We start from the raw sequence: 19,365 nt of genomic DNA on the forward strand, positions 1-19,365 counted from the left end.
TTTCCTACACATACAATTTGCTTTTCTAAACAGACATAACGTAGCAATGTGGGAGAGTTGATTTCTGACCGACGATTACAAAATAGAGCACTAAATATGCAAAAGTCATTCGAAAGATATTATCGGTTTCCCTGAGGAATGTTTTTACCAGTCTATTTTTTATTCTGCGCCTTTTATGCTTTTGGAGCCTTATAAGAGACAATTCAAAAATATATATGAATTCATTTTATTTTTTGTAGATACTGCAGGCTAACTCTTTGAGGCCAAGGCATGGTGTAGGCAGAATATTGTTCTATAAAGGATATAACTTTCACAAAAACATCAGGAACAGAATAAGCAGCTTAGTTCTTGAAGCCCATTCTAACAATGAAATGTTCCTCAATTACACCAGAAAATGCAGGAAATGAGAAAAAACCCGTGACGCTACAGGTAAAATCGTTTGAATCAAAACAATGTGCGCGGAGGAAAATAATATATTAAATCGTCTTCCATGTAACGAATCTCACTAATGAGTTTCTTATGTTGCCTTCTTGGGCCACGGCTCCTCTTAAACTAAAGATGGATGTCAAGCGTTAGGCAAGTTTTGTTATGTATAAAACACTGTTAAACTTAAGGAGCTTTACTTCCAAATCGACATGACAACTCAAGCGGGCCCAACGAAGAATAAAACGGTAAAACATGTGATTCTGTGTCATTTGAATTATAAATTAACCTATGAGATATTGTGAACCGTCTCCAACATATCTACATACAACTGTGAGAGGGTCCCACAGGATGTGATCATATTCTAGTAAAGGGCGGATTAGAAACCTTTGCGACCTTAACTTCGATACAGGTGTATAGTTCGCCATAATGCTTCGCAGCGACCACAGCCGTCTAGACTCTTTGGCAATAAACTGCCGAATGGGAAAACTCCAGATTAAATTGTAGGTAAATATAACTAACAGATAGATCCCTACCGAAAATTCCGGTATAACTTTTCGCTATCCGGATTATGGAACCGGAAATCTATCTGGATTCTATCTGGACTCTATCTGGAATTTAGGTTTTCAAAAATTATTTCTTTGTTCTCAATCTGGACTTCGGGTTTCCAGTAACAAATTTCCGGTTCCATATTCCGGATAGGGAAAGTTATACCGGATTTTTCGGTAGGGATACACATAGATACTGGCATTTTTTTTATTATTGCTAAAGCATTGGCCGCTATGGTGTCGTGTAAAAAAGCAGTACCTTCTTCAGCGGATTGTCATTTGCACATATGTCTTAATGTCCAGGTTAATTTGCCACTTTTGAAACCACAAATAATCGTCAGTTGATGAAGCTAAAAGAAAGTAACCGACCACATTCCTACGATATCATTGTTCCTTAACCGGATCTTTGCAAGGAGATGAGAATTATAGAGCCTCCAAACAGAATTCGCTGCCGTTTGCTCAGTTTCGTCACTCTTAGCAATGTAAAATGTTTATTACTGATTGCGGAAAAGCAATCTCCCCGGGCCCATCCCTCAGATACCAGTTGCTTTTAACGACGCGTTTACTTTAAGATTAGAGTTATGTAGCATCGAAGACAAATTCACTGCCGCTTCGGCAGCTCTTCAAGCTAAACAATACCTATTGTTCATAACTTTGAAACAACGTAGGGTTGGCGAAAAACCAAAGGGGTCTGAACCGACTGCGGCACGCGCAAGAGTTGTCTTGCTGACTGTGGATATGTATGCACTGTAGTAAAACAAAACTCGCGAAAAAAAAAAACTGCATAACCTACGCCACTTTATTTGGACACAAACGTGTTCAATTCGTTTGGTGGGTTGACCCGACGAAGTATGAAAGTGAAGCCTAAAGAAACATTTTTTTTTATTGCTGCATGAATGTATTTTTTTTACCTTTTCAAAAAATATCTGATCCCTGCTCTGACCATAACATGCGAGAAATCTCAGCGATTCCATTAGAACCACGAATCATAATTTCCCCGCTCCAAATTAAATTTAATGACAAGAGTGTATGCCAGTATATCTTTCCAGGAAATTTTCGTTTGCAATTTATTACCTAGTAAGAAATATATCCTGGCTAATTAAAGTTATATTATTTTTCTGCCTATGTACAGTGGCGTACAAACTTTAACTAGGTTTTAATTAAAAAAGTATAAGCCCTTAAATACACTCCCTGTGTATTTTAATCACGTGAATAATATATGGGCGGCACAGATATGGCGTATTCATTGCTTCACAACAATGAAATCGCAACATGTTTGTTGCCGTTACACAGGAAAAAAATGGCTGTGAAATCTTTTGATTATATTGGGTTTGTAATACATTTTATTTGTACACGAAATTGTATTACTGGAGTGGTTGAAATTTCATCCTCATAAGGCACTTTAGTATTTGCGCGTCGCCCATACTCTGTTGGGCACAGGCCAATCCCTGCGGTAATGCTTATTCCTAGCTCTCGCGCGCGCCAACTTGCATTTTCCGCCCAAGATCTGCGATGAGACTAAAAGGACGACAATACCTTTTTCTGCAATTTCTTTGTATTTTCCCTGTCAACGGAAGTTGCGGCATCTGGGACTACAGATACTGGCCCCAACACCAAGTAGAGTTTAAAATAGGCACTTTAGATTAACGTATTATTTTTCTGTGCTTGCAAGATGGAAAGACTTGACATACTCCCACCATTCCTAGTAACTTTTTTCACCGTTTGTAATACCATCCCCCAAAACCCGTTTTTGGTTTTGATGTTTGGGTATATATTTTTCAAGTACATAATTTTATTCAATTACCACTTGTCACCCCATGGCACAGGCGAAAATCAAAACAATATTGCTTGTTTTCTATTGTAATAAACACTGGAAAACAATGTATATAGGTTCAACGGTATTTCTTTAATTAAAAGCCACTTCACGTTTTTCTTTATTGCAGTTCTTTGGAGTTTTCGAATCAGAGTCGACGCGCTCTCCAAACGATTTTTGCCAGCGTTCCGTTTCCGGTAAGGAGGAACATGGCGGATTGGACTCGAGCTCAATTTCGAGTAACGCTTTGGTACCTTGAGTTTGGGAAACCTACCTGCGTGCAGCGTTATACCGTCTGGATTACCACCTGACATGACCGGCCGTAGTACCTAGGAAGGTTTCGAACACAGCCATGCTAGGCGTGTTAGGAAGGACAGGGTGGACCGTGCGGTAGCAGACGAGAGGAGCGAGGGGACGAGAGCGGGGGAGGAGGAGGGCTTGTCGCTACCGAACAGAGCCTAGAATACAAGGCCGTAGTGCTGACATTCTTTGCGTCATCTGAGTAGGCCACCACTGGAAACAGATTGGAAACGAGTGCAATGTCCGCGCGCGGCTGCGAGTCAAAATTGAGGCGAACATTGACGCAATCGTTGTGTCCAATCTGTGATCAGGGTTGGCCTTCGCTGATGACGACATCTCTGTCAGCACAGCGGTTTTGTTAAGTAGGAGGTATTTCAGTGCCTCGCATAATAGAGAGTTTTCCGAGGGCGCGATTGCCCCTCGGCTAATTCCTCTTCAACGAAGAATCAACTGGAATGCCTGCAGGCCGATGGCGTTGGCCGTAGAGTTCCGGGTATCGTAGCGGCCTACATCCCGCAACGGGCGTAGGGGCGCTCGTTGCGGGACGACGGAAACGATCTACGAGAACTCCCTAATGTTATCTAGCGAAGGTAGTCCAGAGTAGTGGTCAGACCAAACAAAATAAACTTTTTTCATTACCGCAAATAATTGTTGCTGAGATTGATATTTTCTTTTTCAGAATAACTCATGCTTTCTGTATGCGCTTAATGAAACTTAGTATCTTCGCTTCCTCCGTAATTAGCAATATAGTGCAAGTATCTATTGCAAAACGTGTGCTGTACCGTATTCTGATAGATTCAGGATCATATCCGCCAAAGGTATAAACGTACTGGACAACCCTAAAAATATACCGATTTTCAGTGCCAAGACACGGGTCACCAGGTATTGGATGTAGGCCTGCTAGACTGGTTTACAGTCTGGGCGTCAAGGGATATGTGTAGCGTCGTTAATATATGATAGTCCATATTGCTGAGTGTAATAGGGAGGTACCCTTCTGCGTTCATACGTTTATCTGTATCCTTAGTTTTGGGGATTAATACAGTATGGCTCCTGCAAAATGTTGGTGGTAAGCGTTCACAATCGTAAACTTCCAGAAATAATTTGTGGAAGAAAGGGCACCCCAATCGCTTATGCTCTTCGTAATACTCGGCTAGGAGTCCATCCGGTCCTGGTGTTTTAGAGTTAGGCAACTGATCAATCGCATACCGAGTGTCCACCAGAGTTACTCGTCCACTAAGTAGTTCGCGTTGAGTTTTACTTACCAAAGACCAAAGACTCTGCCATTTGACTGTTAGAAGATTGCGTTTGCCGGTGTCGGTTTTGTGTTTGGGCTTTGAATATGCGCATATTATCAAAATTGTTGGTTAAGTGGATTCCATTTCAGTTCAAAGGTTACATTTGCTTGAAAGCCAATGACGCCTTTCATCGACAATGGCACGCCGCGAGGGTTTTTCAGATGACGAGAAACGCCTAACTCTAGAGCGTGCCAATGCACCATTGTAGAAATTTTGCTCATAGCTCTGCAGCTGACTTTTGAACAAAATAAATTGTTCCTGAAACACACCAGGTTTTAACATTGTAGTTCCTAAAGATTATTGAGTTTCGCAAAAGGGCAGTTTCGTCTCTTTTGCGTGAAAGGACGCAAAACAAGTAAATTTAATCACTTCATTTTTGACCTCTTGTTTAAATGAGTCCCATGTGGCGAAAATACCAAATGTTTCATTCGTTGACATATCGTTAAAACATTCCCGAACACATTATTTGAAAATCATCACTACCAAGAAGCCTTGTGTTTAATTTCCATAATTCCCATTGTGTACTTATTACGTACGCCTGCTCCGATAGGAACATTTACAAGACAATGATCAAAAAACGACAGGTTTTACTTAAAAAGAGTCACATTCGAAACAAAATTTCGCTTGAATAGTAATCTAGGTCAATCCTCGCGTTACTTATTGCATCAATGTAAGTGATTCGGCCAGCAGTAACCTGACAATTACCGATTTGGAATAGGTGTAAGTTATATGTCAGGTTGTTTTGTATGTCACCACTGCTGTCTGATTTTGTACGCGGCACTGATCTATCATTGATATTACAGACAGAATTGAAATCACCACGCAGAAACTTGCCTTTCAGTGTAAAGGAAACAGTCGATATTTAAACAAAAAAAATGTTTTGTCGAACGACGTTGTAGGCATAAAGGCAAATGAAAGGCCAGGATATACCATTTAAGAAAATATTCACAGCAAATGACCCTGACCTTATTATCCACAGCATTTAAGAGTTACGAGACCTCTTGTCTCTTTTTTTAAGAACAAAAGGCACCCTCCCGTCAAGCCATCCCCATAGCTCACATATACCTCATAACTTGAGAGCAAAGTTTCCAAAGCACGAGCTGTGTCCTCGTCGGACGATATCTCTGTCTCCTAGAGGCAATAAAGTCAATTTGTTAATTTGAGACGACACTATACCGTTGGAATTGACGTGCACGTGAACAAAGACCTCTCACGTAGATGGTAGTGAAGCTCAAGGGAGGAAATTCTGAGGAGGTGTTGAAAGGGTAGTTCATCACTGTCCTTCTCTACGTCAGCAGGCCATCTGGCTATATTGTGAGGGTGCCGTCTGGCCATATTGTAAGGAACTCCAAGAATAAGAGCGATACACAAGGGAGGAATCCAAATATTTAAAGAGTAATAGACTGATTTCAGTTATGCCTATTTTAATATAAATGATAAAGTGGTTAATCAATAAACATTCCTCTAAATTATTTAAAAAAAAAATTATTGCGCAGCAACAGCGCGAGTTTCAAAAGCAAAATCAACGGAAATGGCATTATTAGCTATAAAATCTAAAATAAGTGATAACTTTGAGCAGCAACGTATAAAGTGCTTATTGAATAATAAAAAAAAGCATCAGAAAAAAAATGTTTTGTACTGGGAAATTTTTAAATATGGTATTAAAAGGAATGAAGTGAACTTAAATAATAAATATTTATTAACTCTGATGCAATATGCAGATATTAATAAATCACGATCATATATGGGCAAAACTAGATACGGTGTCGGGCAAGGTTCTATTCTCGACACGATTTTATTCCTACTATGCATCAATGCCGTTATCAACGAACCCCTTGCAGATGATAGAATGTTAGACGCTGCCCGCACTAATTTGTATATATATTTTTCCGGAAATAAACCTAAAAACGCCTGAGTACCAAGCAATACACATCTCACAAATTGCTTATTATGGCGCACAAGAAATAGGCCCAAAATCTATGCAACGAACGCAATGATTTGTATTTTATTTTAGGCTGCGGTGTAATTGTATTCAAGAGCAAATCCCAACACAGTATCATGGCGACATCATACAAACTGTAGCTTCGTTCAATTTCCTTGGGGATTTGTTGCACAACTGGTAAGTTATTTTATTTATATACACAGACCAAGAATTGTCATCTCAAGTATTCTATATAAAGTGCTATAGCACAGTCGAACAAGGAAACAATTATATGACATAATAATCCACTAACGCTCACACTACCTCCTTTTTTACAGCAAAAATTAGTACTTACTGCAGAACAGATTAGAACCTTTAATATAAAATGCACCGTGTACCGAAGACATTCAGCTTCATTTTTAAGCAAGCATAAAATATTAATCCTACAAACATGTAAACGAAAGCTTTACTGATGTATCATGAAGTCATGAGTAATCCAACTGCCTTTTTCCGAACAGTCCCTCTCGAAGGAACATACACATAATCTTATAGCCACCAGGTGCCCGGCCGAGACAATACGTACTAAACGCGGCATGTTTAAACTGAAAAAAAACAACAAATAAGTGTACTTTTAAATGTCCATCCGGATTTGTTGGCCACAATCGTAGATACAGTATCAGCACATTCGTTAATTACTGCACATTATATATAATCATGAGATATTTAATGTGCAAGTGTGTTCAACATATATGCTTCCTCATAATCCTCTATTTTCAGGAAAGCGATTTAACCGTGCATGTTTTATCGTTGCTTTTGCCACGCTGGGCGACGCGAAGGAAGACATGAGGGGAAGGGGGCTGCGGCCTTGTCAGGCATTTCATTTCCTCTTTCGACAGGCCCAGCCAACTGTAAGTACATTTGTTTGTTTCTGTCGCCTAAATAAAAATGTTATGTGAGTTAGCCTATGCGTTATCGATAGACTTAGCTGGCTTTGGGTTTCTTGAACGTTCTATACACAGGTGCGGAACACCGCTCGTCGGTTGTTCCGTTGATGTATATAATTTTTTTGCGCAGAACGAACCAGACAGGTCCGTTCTGCTTGGTAGTGAACCTAATTGTTGTTTTCTGGCAGGTGGGTCAACATTGATTGACCACACTCCCTGCGGAAAAACGTACCGCCCTTAGCTTCCGTAATTGCGGTTCCAGTGCAGTTGACTTTTCGAGCATAAAAGACACCATTATGTTTTCGTTTCCTTCAATGTTTCTTTTTATTTAAATTGGGTTTAGCGTCAGCCAATCGTAATAAGGACAACGATTCCTAAATGATTGATCTTTTGTAACCAGAGCACATTGGTCACCTCGGCCCGTGGCAAGTGCCATGGTAATGAATTAAGGACAAGCGTTTGTGGTACGAAGCTGTTCGTAGCGAATTGTGAAAGCTCTTCCGGATGGTCATGTTGGCCTAATGTACGCCCCTGCAGTTGAGCAACACTGGGTGGGATGTCTGTGCATGGCTCTAGTGATTTCGGTCGAGTGACCCCATGGATCGTGACGGTTTAGGACGATGTGCGTCTGCGATCTGTTACCCCCGGGAGGACGGTAGTGGCAGGCTAGTAAAGGCGTCCCTTTGATATTTGAAGACATCCTCGTTTTACGGAATCTCGTGAGTCACTTGAGACATTCATGTCCATGTTAGCTCTTTTATTTTTCAAATCGGTCTGTTTCAACTGTGACTTTTTCAAGCTTTAGGACGCAGAGGGACACATTTGACGGAGCATTCTCTGGCGCATGCGGGTGATGACAATGCAAGTCCCGCGGTGCAAAACCATAAAGTCTCTTTGAACCCAAAGTTAATACGTTGAAATATGTCTTGCGAACATACGTTTTGAGTGTGTGTGCGATTGTGTGTCTGTGTGTGTGTTTGATTGTGTTTGTACGTATTGTGGAGGTAGGCCACAATGCTGGTTGACCCGTCCTTGATGTGCTTACTTGGAAATTCCTTATGACGGAGATGTTGTCGCTCGAATGCACAAAGCTTTTGGCAACAAAAATCGAGAACAGATGTAGTAAGCCTTATCGGAGGGGAGCTATCTTGGCGTTCGTTGACCTCACTTAGTGTGAATGTGGGAAGAAAGAGACCTGTTTGGGGTGGCTCGAATTTGCTGCTCGCGTGGCATTTTATTTTTGGCGTTTGTAAAGTCTCTTTTAATTTCTAAATAGCTTTACACACAACCGATGTTGCTTATTAGAAATGTGTGAACGCGGCAGACGCTGAGCTGTAAAATACAACCTTCGCGTAAAAAAGACAAAATAGCGTTTTAGAGTTTCACTCACAGCGATCGCGTTTTTCAAGCTGCTGTGTCCGGTCTACCCGATAAGTTCTTAGAACACGTGCCCGCTTCAGCGCTGTTGAAATTCTGACCTCCTGATTGTTTGCAACGAATGATCAAGTGGTTTTTAATACGGGCGTTCGGCAAAGGGACACTGTGCGTTGACAGATGCGATTATCGACAAATGCAACAGCGCGACGAGTGATTTCTGTTTCGAACGCAGAATTTGAAGAATTTAGAAATCGAAGGAACGCGCGTGTTTTGACCCTACCACAGTACGCACTGCCTTATGGAGTTCGAAGTACGTTTAAGACCCTGTGGCAGAGTTATATTAAAAACTGCGCAGTGAGAATCTTTTTGTTGCTGCTTCTATATTTGAATCGAGTTTAATTGACCACTCTCGACACACATACAAAGCTCAAAGGCTAGATCTTTTAAATAAGGAAGTTTTTACATGTTTATTAAGGTCGAATGACTTCAAGAGGGTCACTGTTGCAATATTAAATGCCAAATAGTCGCAACTTTGCTCTTGCAGACGGCAACCTTTCTTGACTATGGCTCGGTTCTTCAAGCACGGTTCTTCACTACAGCTCCTGACTCTCAGAGGCCGCGTTTCTGAAGAACCCCAGACTTGATTGGATGCCGAAGGCTCCTGGTCATTGCCAGAACCAAGCGGCCAGTTAAAATGCCATTCCACCTTGGACCTGGCGAAATCTGTTGTGATTTTGAAGCTCCGGAGCATCAATGACTGGGGTCTCCGAGACCGTAGACTTATGCGAAGTACCAAGAGTAGAAAGGGCCTCGGGATTCGTTGTGGAAGCATTGAAGGTCCATGTTGGCTTTGTTTGAAAAAGTGTTGTCTGCCACATTTCTAGTGCAACCCAAATATTTACGAGGGGGCAGCGGGGTACCACCCGATTTCGTGCTCTCGTGACGACTAGGGGAAGATATGTTGCCTCCTTAACATTGTCAGCACGTCTGCCCACAAGATGGCGCTTCAGCGCCCTTTGGCGGTGGCTGGGAGAATCCTTCTTGACGATCGCTATTTATAGAGGACACATAGGTAGTGCGGCTCCCCCCTTTCTATGGACCTGAGGGTTTGACTTCGGCAAATGCAAGGTCCCGGAGGTGTGGTGCTTTAGTTGAAATCGAAAAGAGTTGGATACATGTATACTCGTGCGCCAGACCTAGCGTTTTGTGATAAGCCTGGCGCGTGAGAATTGTGTCGCTGCCGCAGATGGCCAATGCGTTATTTGAAGTTAAAGTTGCCCTTGCGTTCGTGGAATGTTCAATAAACAGGAGCGGAACTCTCACTTTGATTGTTCCGTGCATTTATATATATATATTTTTTTTTATTTTGTCTTTTGAACGCATCGTCAACGTATGGTTCCGGTTTTCTTTCTTCGTGGCGTACCAAGTGGAAGCCGGCTTGACAGCATGTGTACATCAGCTTTCTCAGGAAGTCAACGAGCCTTAAAAAAAAGCACTCTCAATACGACATTATATTTTATTCAATACAGTGCATTTGTTCATTTGTTCGCGCACATTATGGACATTATTATAGAGCTTGGTATGTGGCAATGCAATTTGAAAAAAAAATATGGTTGTGAAATCTGGTACTTACATCAGGCGTGTCGTTGGAGTCTTTAAACATTTGTTCCTCATGGGTTACTTCTGTATGGGCGCATTGCCCTTAGGATGATGGTCAAAGATCATTTCTTGTGGCGCCGCCTAATTTTTACTTGTGATTGCGTGAATGATCACCTTGCGCTCAAGATCTTAGATTTGTCCTGTGTTGAGAGTGAAATTATTTCTTCCATTTCGGATACCTTAAAGAGGCAGCCGAAATCCAAGAGGAATATGGATTCGGTTGACCAGTTCTCCATATTGATATACAATGCCTATTATAAGGAAATGCAGAGCAGTTACGTATTGCACAAAGCTCCCAGTTAATGTGTACGCACTTTGAAGTACCTTCCCTTAAAATCATAGTATCATTTTGGAATTTAAGTGCACTCCATACTCACAATTTGTTTCATCAACTCATTTGGCCACAAGTGTCGGGAATAAAAGATTTATTTCATTATAGTGGCGGTAAACAGTGCTGAGCTTGAGAAGGTCAATTCTCGATGCCGTTGCTACAATTTAAACTCGGAAAATGTTTCTGATTACAATTTTTTTATATTTTTTTTTCAATTGTATTTAATGCAAGATTTTATGATTGTGAGGATCCGCGTTAAATTGGTTTTATTCATGTTCAGATATGAAACCGGCTCCATGTTATAATAATGAACTTCATGTTAACTCTGTACGCAAAATTGTATTTGCCAACAACTTTAATCATCGAATACCCTATGACGGCAGGGTGGAGAGCCCAAGCAGATAACGGTAATCATGCCTCAGTTCGTGAGCCCCAGAAAACATAAATATTGAATTACAGAAAAAGTTAAAAGCAAGGCAAAAAGCATAAAGCGTTCCATAAAGGGCGACGTGCGAACTCGCTTTTCTGCAGGGACGGTAATGCTCTTGGCACTCAGGCCTCCTATGGGAGGAGATCCAAGTTGGAACACTGGAAGACATGCCGAGGATGTAGGAAAGGAAGAGGCGGGCAAAAGTGAAAAGCGCAAAGTGGACGTTGGCATTTAAAGGGAACAAAAATGCGACAGTCGGCCATAAATCGAATGCTGACTCTCAAACTTAGAGTCCAGCGCTACTGGCCAGGCCTTGCTCCAGTATTCGCTTTTGTTAGCGGCGCTTGTTTTATTATTGAGAACAAAATTAGACTCGCGAATAAATAATTTACACTTATTGCTCCTTTCACTCAAATCAGTGTTTTATTATCCCTGAAAGACCTGACCATCAGGTTAATTTGTAACTGTGCTAGCACTTCCAAGTTGCAAGAGGAAATACAAAAAACCCTGATTCACATTTTTACATAAAACGTTTATGCCCGACCGCATTAAAAACTGCGAGATTGTGAGCAATTTTAGTAAATGGAACCTGGTTTAATTAGTCTAACTGCATTTTGAACTGCCAGTTCACATACTGCTCGAGGAGTTATGTTTAACGACAGTTTGTTTCTTGAAGATTTCCTACACATACAATTTGCTTTTGTAAACAGACATAACGTAGCAATGTGGGCGAGTTGATTTCTGACTGACGATTTCAAAATAGAGCACTAAATATGCAAAAGTCAATTGAAAGATATTATCGGTTTCCCTGAGGACTGTTTTTAACAGTCTATTTTTTATTCTGCGCCTTATATGCTTTGGGAGCCCTATAATAGACAGATCAAAAATATATATGCATTCATTTTATTTTTTGTAGATACTGCAGGCTAACTCTTTGAGGCCAAGGTATGGTGTAGGCAGAATATTGTTCTATAAAGGATATAACTTTCACAAAAAACTCAGGAACAGAATAAGCAGTTTAGTTCTTGAAGCCCATTCTAACGATGAAATGTTCCTCAATTACACCAGAAAATGCAGGAAATGAGAAAAAACCCGTGACGCTACGGGTAAAATCGTTTAACTCAAAGCAATGTGCGCGGAGGAAAATAATATATTAAATCGTCTTCCATGTAACGTATCTCACTAATGAGTTTCTTATGTTGCCTTCTTGGGCCACGGCTCCTCATATACTAAAGATGGATGTCAAAGGTTAGGCAAGTTTTGTTATGAATAAAACATTGTTAAAAATTAAGGAGCTTTAGTTCCAAGTCGACATGACAACTCAAGCGGGCACAACGAAGAATAAAAAGGGTAAAACATGTGATTCTGTGTCATATGAATTATAAATTAACCTATGAGATATTGTGAACCGTCTCCAACATATCTACATACAACTGTGAGAGGGTCGCACAGGATGGGATCATATTCTAGTAAAGGGCGGATTAGAAACTTATGCGACCTTAGCTTCGATACAGGTGTATAGTTCGCCATAATGCTTCGCACCGACCACAGCCCTCTAGACTCTTTGGCAATAAACTGCCGAATGGGAAAACTCCAGATTAAATTGTAGGTAAATATAACTAACAGATAGGTACACATAGATACTGGCATTTTTTATTATTGCTAAAGCATTGGCCGTTATGGTGTCGTGTAAAAAAGCTGTACCTTCTTCAGCGGATTGTAATTTGCACATATGTCTTAATGTCCGAGTTAATTTGCCACTTTTGAAACCACAAATGATCGTCAGTTGATGACGCTAAAGGAAAGTAACTGACCACACTCCTACGATATCACTGTTCCTTAACCGGATATTTGCAAGGAGATGAGAATTATAGAGCCTCCAAACAGAATTCGCTGCCGTTTGCTCAGTTTCGTCACTCTTAGCAATGTAAAATGTTTATTATTGATTGCGGAAAAGCAATCTCCCCGGGCCCATCCCTCAGATACCAGTTGCTTTTAACGACGCGTTTACTTTAAGATTAGAGTTATGTAGCATCGAAGCAAAATTCACTGCCCCTTCGGCAGCTCTTCAAGCTAAACAATACCTATTGTTCATAACTTTGAAACAACCTTGGCTGGGCGAAAAACCAAAGGGGTCTGAACCGACTGCGGCACGCGCAAGCTTTGTCTTGCTGACTGTGGATATGTATGCACTTTAGTAAAAAAAAACTCGCGAAAAAAAAACTGCATAACCTACGCCACTTTATTTGGACACAAACGTGTTCAATTCGTTTGGTGGGTTGACCCAACGAAATATGAAAGTGAAGCCTAAAGAAACTTTTTTTTTTATTACTGCATGAATGTATTTTTTTACCTTTTCAAAAAATATCTGATACCTCCTCTGACCATAACATGCGAGAAATATCAGCGATTCCATTAGAACCACGAATCATAATTTCCCTGCTCCAAATTAAATTTAATGACAAGAGTGTATGCCAGCATATGTTTCCAGGAAATTTTTGTTTGCAATTTATTACCTAGTAAAAAATATATCCTGGCTAATTAAAGTTATAGTATTTTTCTGCCTATGTACAGTAGCGTACGAACTGCGTTACGAACGCTAAAATGTTCAATATAACAGTCGCACTGTAGAAGATAATCTGTTCATAAACGGCGTGAAAATCCCCCATATTGTGTCCGATATGGTTCTATTACTGGACTGCACAAACAGTATTAGTGAGGCTGTCAAGGTTTTAATTAAAAAAGTATAAGCCCTTAGATACACTCCCTGTGTATTTTAATCACGTGAATAATATATGGGCGTCACACATATGGCGTATTCATTGCTTCACAACAATGAAATCGCAACGTGTTTGTTGCCGGTACACGGGAAAACAAAATGGCCGTGAAATCATTTGATTATATTGGGTTTGTAATAAATTTTATTTGTACACGAAATTGTATTACTGGAGTGGTTGAAATTTCATCCTCATAAGGCACTTTAGTATTTGCGCGTCGCCCATACTCTGTTTTGCACAGGCCAATCCCTGCGGTAATGGTTATTCCTAGCTCTCGCGCGCACCAACAAGCATTTTCCGCCCAAAATCTGAGATGAGACTTGGAGGACGAAAATACCTTTTTCTGCAATTTCTTTGTATTTTCCCTGTCAACGCAAGTTCCGGCATCTGGGACTACAGATACTGGCCCCAACACCAAGTAGAGTTTAAAATAGGCACTTTAGACTAACGTATTATTTTTCTGTGCTTGCAAGATGGAAAGACTTGACATACTCCCAACATTCCTAGTAACTTTTTTCACCGTTTAATAACACCCCCAAAACGCGTTTTTTTTTTGTTTTGATGTTTGGGTATATATTTTTCAAATACATAATTTTATGCAATTACCATTTGTCACTCCATGGCACAGGCGAAAATAAAAAAAAATATTGTTTGATTATTATTGTAATAAACACTGGAAAACAATATATATAGGTTCAACGGTATTTATTTAATTGACAGCCACTTCAAGTTTTTCTTTATTGCAGTTCTTTGGCGTTTTCGAATCAGAGTCGACGCGCTCTCCAAACGATTTTTGCCAGCGTTTCGTTTCCGGTAAGGAGGAACATGGCGGATTGGACTCGAGCTCAATTTCGAGTAACGCTTTGGTACCTTGAGTTTGGGAAACCTACCTGCGTGCAGCGTAATACCGTCTGGATTGCCACCTGACATGACCGGCCGTAGTACCTAGGAAGGTTTCGAACACAGCCATGCTAGGCGTGTTAGGAAGGGCAGGGTGGACCGTGCGGTAGCAGACGAGAGGAGCGAGGGGACGAGAGCGGGGGAGGAGGAGGGCTTGTCGCTACCGAACAGAGCCTAGAATACAAGGCCGTAGTGCTGCCATTCTTTGCGTCATCTGAGTAGGCCACCCCTGGAAACAGATTGGAAACGAGTGCAATGTCCGCGCGCGGCTGCGAGTCAAAATTGAGGCGAAGATTGACGCAATCGTAGTGTCCAATCTGTGATCAGGGTTGGCCTTCGCTGATGAAGACATCTCTGTCAGCACAGAGGTTTTGTTAAGTAGGAGGTTTTTCAGTGCCTCGCATAATAGAGAGTTTTCCGAGAGCGCGATTGCAACTCGGCTAATTCCTCTTCAACGAAGAAGCAACTGGTGCGCCTGCAGGCCGATGGCGTTGGCCGTAGAGTTCCGGGTATCGTAGCGGCCTACATCCCGCAACGGGCGTAGGGGCGCCCGTTGCGGGACGGCGGAAACGATCTACGAGAACTCCCTAATGTTATCTAGTGAAGGTAGTCCAGAGTAGTGGTCAGACCAAACAAAATAAACTTTTTTCATTACCGCAAATAATTGTTGCTGAGATTGATATTTTCTTTTTCAGAATAACTCATGCTTTCGGTATGTGCTTAATGAAAATTAGTATCTTCGCTTCCTCTGTAATTAGAAATATAGCGCAAGTATCTATTGCAAAACGTGTACTGTACCGTATTCTGATAGATTCAGGATAATATCCGCCAAACGTATAAACGTACTGGACAACCCTAAACATATACCGATTTTCAGTGCAAAGACAAGGGTCACCAGGTATTGGATGTAGGCCTGCTAGACTGGTTTACAGTCTGGGCGTCAAGGGATATGTGTAGCGTCGTTAATATATGATAGTCCACATTGCTGAGTGTAATAGGGAGGTACCCTTCTGCGTGCATACGTTTATCTGTATCCTTAGTTTTGGGGATTAATACTGTATGGCTGCTGCAAAATGTTGGTGGTAAGCGCTCACAATCGTAAACTTCCAGAAATAGTTTGTGGATGAAAGGGCACCCCAATCGCTTATACTCTTCGTAATACTCGGCCGGGAGTCCATCCGGCCCGGGTGTTTTAGAGTTAGGCAACTGATCAATCGCATACCAAGTGTCCACCAGAGTTACTCGTCCACTAAGTAGTTCGCGTTGAGTTTTACTTACCAAAGACCAAAGACTCTGCCTTTGACTGCTAGAAGATTGCGTTTGCCGGTGTCGGTTTTGTGTTTGGGCTTTGAATATGCGCATATTATCAAAATTGTTGGTTGAGTGGATTCCATTTCAGTTCAAAGGTTACATTTGCTTGAAAGCCAATGGCGCCTTTCATCGACAACGGCACGCCGCGAGGGTTTTTCAGATGATAAGAAACGCCTAACTCTAGAGCGTGCCAGTGCACCATTGTAGAAATTTTGCTCATAGCTCTGCAGCTGACTTTTGAACCAAATAAATTGTTCCTGAAACACACCAGGTTTTAACATTCTAGTTCCTAAAGACTATTGAGTTTCGGAAAAGGGCAGTTTCGTCTCTTTTGCGTGAAAGGACGCAAAACAAGTATATTTAATCACTTCATTTTTGACCTCTTGTTTAAATGAGTCGCATGTGGCGAAAATACCAAATGTTTCATTCGTTCACATATCGTTAAAACATTCCTGAACACGTTATTTGAAAATCATCACTACCAAGAAGCCTTGTGTTGAATTTCCATAATTCCCATTCTGGACTTATTACGTACGCCTGCTCCGATAAGAACAGTTACAAGACAATGAACAAAAAACGACAGGTTTTACTTAAAAAGAGTCACATTCGAAACAAAATTTCGCTTGAATAGTAATCTAGGTCAATCCTCGCGTTACTTATTGCATCAATGTAAGTGATTCGGCCACCAGTAACCTGACAATTACCGATATGGAATAGGTGTAAGTTATATGTCAGGTTGTTTAGTATGTCACCACTGCTGTCTGATTTTGTACGAGGCACTGATCTATCATTGATATTACAGAAAGAATTGAAATCACCACGCAGAAACCTGCCTTTCAGTGTAAAGGAAAGAGTCGATATTTAAACATAAAAAATGTTTTGTCGAACGACGTTGTAGGCATAAAGGGAAATGAATGGCCAGGATATACCATTTAAGAAAATATTCACAGCAAACCACCCTGACTTTATTATCCACAACGTTTAAGAGTGACGAGACCTCTTGTCTCTTTTTTTAAGAACAAAAGGCACCCTCCCGTCAAGCCATCCCCATAGCTCACATATACCTCATAACTTGAGAGCAAAGTGTCCAAAGCACGAGCTGTGTCCTCGTCGGACGATATCTCTGTCTCCTAGAGGCAATAAAGTCAATTTGTTAATTTGAGACGACACTATACCGTTGGAATTGACGTGCACGTGAACAAAGACCTCTCACGTAGATGGTAGTGAAGCTCGAGGGAGGAAATTCTGAGGGGGTGTTGAAAGGGTAGTTCATCACTGTCCTTCTCTACGTCAGCAGGCCATCTGGCTATATTGTGAGGGTGCCGTCTGGCCATATTGTAAGGAACTCCAAGAATAAGAGCAATACATAAGGGAGGAATCCAAATATTTAAAGAGTAATAGACTGATTTCAGTTATGCCTATTTTAATATAAATGATAAAGTGGTTAATCAATAAACATTCTTCTAAATTGTTTTAAAAAAAATTATTGCGCAGCAACAGCGCGAATTTCAAAAGCAAAATCAACGGAAATGGCATTATTAGCTATAAAATCTAAAATAAGTGATAACTTTGAGCAGCAACTTATAAAGTGCTTATTGAATAATAAAAAAAAGCATCAGAAAAAAAATGTATTGTACTGGGAAATTTTTAAATATGGTATTACAAGGAATGAAGTGAATTTAAATAATAAATATTTATTAACTCGGATGCAATATGCAGATATTAATAAATCACGATCAAATAGGGGCAAAACTAAATACGGTGTCGGGCAAGGTTCTATTCTCGACACGATTTTATTTCTACTATGCATCAATGACGTTATCAACGAACCCCTTGCAGATGATAGAATGTTAGACGCTGCCCGCACTAATTTGTATACATATTTTTCCGGAAATAAACCTAAAAACGCCTGAGAACCAAGCAATACGCATCTCACAAATTGCGTATTATGGCACACAAGAAACAGGCCCAAAATCTATGCAACGAACGCAATGATTTGTATTTTATTTTAGGCTACGGTATAATTGTATTCAAGAGCAAATCCCAATACAGTATCATGGCGACATCATTCAAACTGTAGCTTCGTTCAATTTCCTTGGGGATTTGTTGCACAAATGGTAAGTTATTTTATTTATATACCCAGACCAAGAATTGTCATCTCAAGTATTATATATAAAGTGCTATAGCACAGTCGAATAAGGAAACAATTATATGACATAATAAACCACTAACGCTCACACTACCTCCTTTTTTACAGCAAAAATTAGTACTTGCTGTAGAACAGATTAGAACCTTTAATATAAAATGCACCGTGTACCGAAGACATTCAGCTTCATTTTTAAGCAAGCATAAAATATTAATCCTACAAACATGTAAACTAAAGCTTTACTGATGTATCATGAAGTCAGGAGTAATCCAACTGCCTTTTTCCGAACAGTCCCTCTCGAAGGAACATACACATAATCTTCTAGCCACCAGGTGCACGGCCGAGACAATACGTACTAAACGCGGCATGTTTAAACTGAAAAAAAAACAAAAACAAATAAGTGTACTTTTAAATGTCCATCCGGATTTGTTGGCCACAATCGTAGATACAGTATCAGCACATTCGTTACTTAGTGCACATTATATATAATCATGAGATATTTAATGTGCGAATGTGTTCAACATATATGCTTCCTCATAATCCTCTATTTTCAGGAAAACGATTTAACCATGCATGTTTTATCGTTGCTTTTGCCACGCTGGGCGACGCGAAGGAAGACATGAGGGGAAGGGGGCTGCGGCCTTGTCAGGCATTTTATTTCCTCTTTCGACAGGCCCAGCCAACTCTAAGTACATTTGTTTGTTTCTGTCGCCTAAATAAAAATGTTATGTGAGTTAGCCCATGCGTTATCGATAGACTTAGCTGGCTTTGGGTATCTTGAACGTTCTATACACAGGTGCGGAACACCGCTCGTCGGTTGTTCCGTTGATGTATATAATTTTTTTGCGCAGAACGAACCAGACAGGTCCGTTCTGCTTGGTAGTGAACCTAATTGTTGTTTTCTGGCAGGTGGGTCAACATTGATTGACCACACTCCCTGCGGAAAAACGTACCGCCCTTAGCTTCCGTAATTGCGGTTCAAGTGCAGTTGACTTTTCGAGCATAAAAGACACCATTATGTTTTCGTTTCCTTCAATGTTTCTTTTTATTTAAATTGGGTTTAGCGTCAGCCAATCGTAATAAGGACAACGATTTCTAAATGATTGATCTTTTGTAACCAGAGCACATTGGTCACCTCGGCCCGTGGCAAGTGCCATGGTAATGAATTAAGGACAAGCGTTTGTGGCACG

The sequence above is a fragment of the Ixodes scapularis genome, unplaced genomic scaffold, assembly GCF_016920785.2.
Source record: "Ixodes scapularis isolate PalLabHiFi unplaced genomic scaffold, ASM1692078v2 PGA_scaffold4__175_contigs__length_147842914, whole genome shotgun sequence".
NCBI lineage: Eukaryota > Metazoa > Arthropoda > Arachnida > Ixodida > Ixodidae > Ixodes > Ixodes scapularis.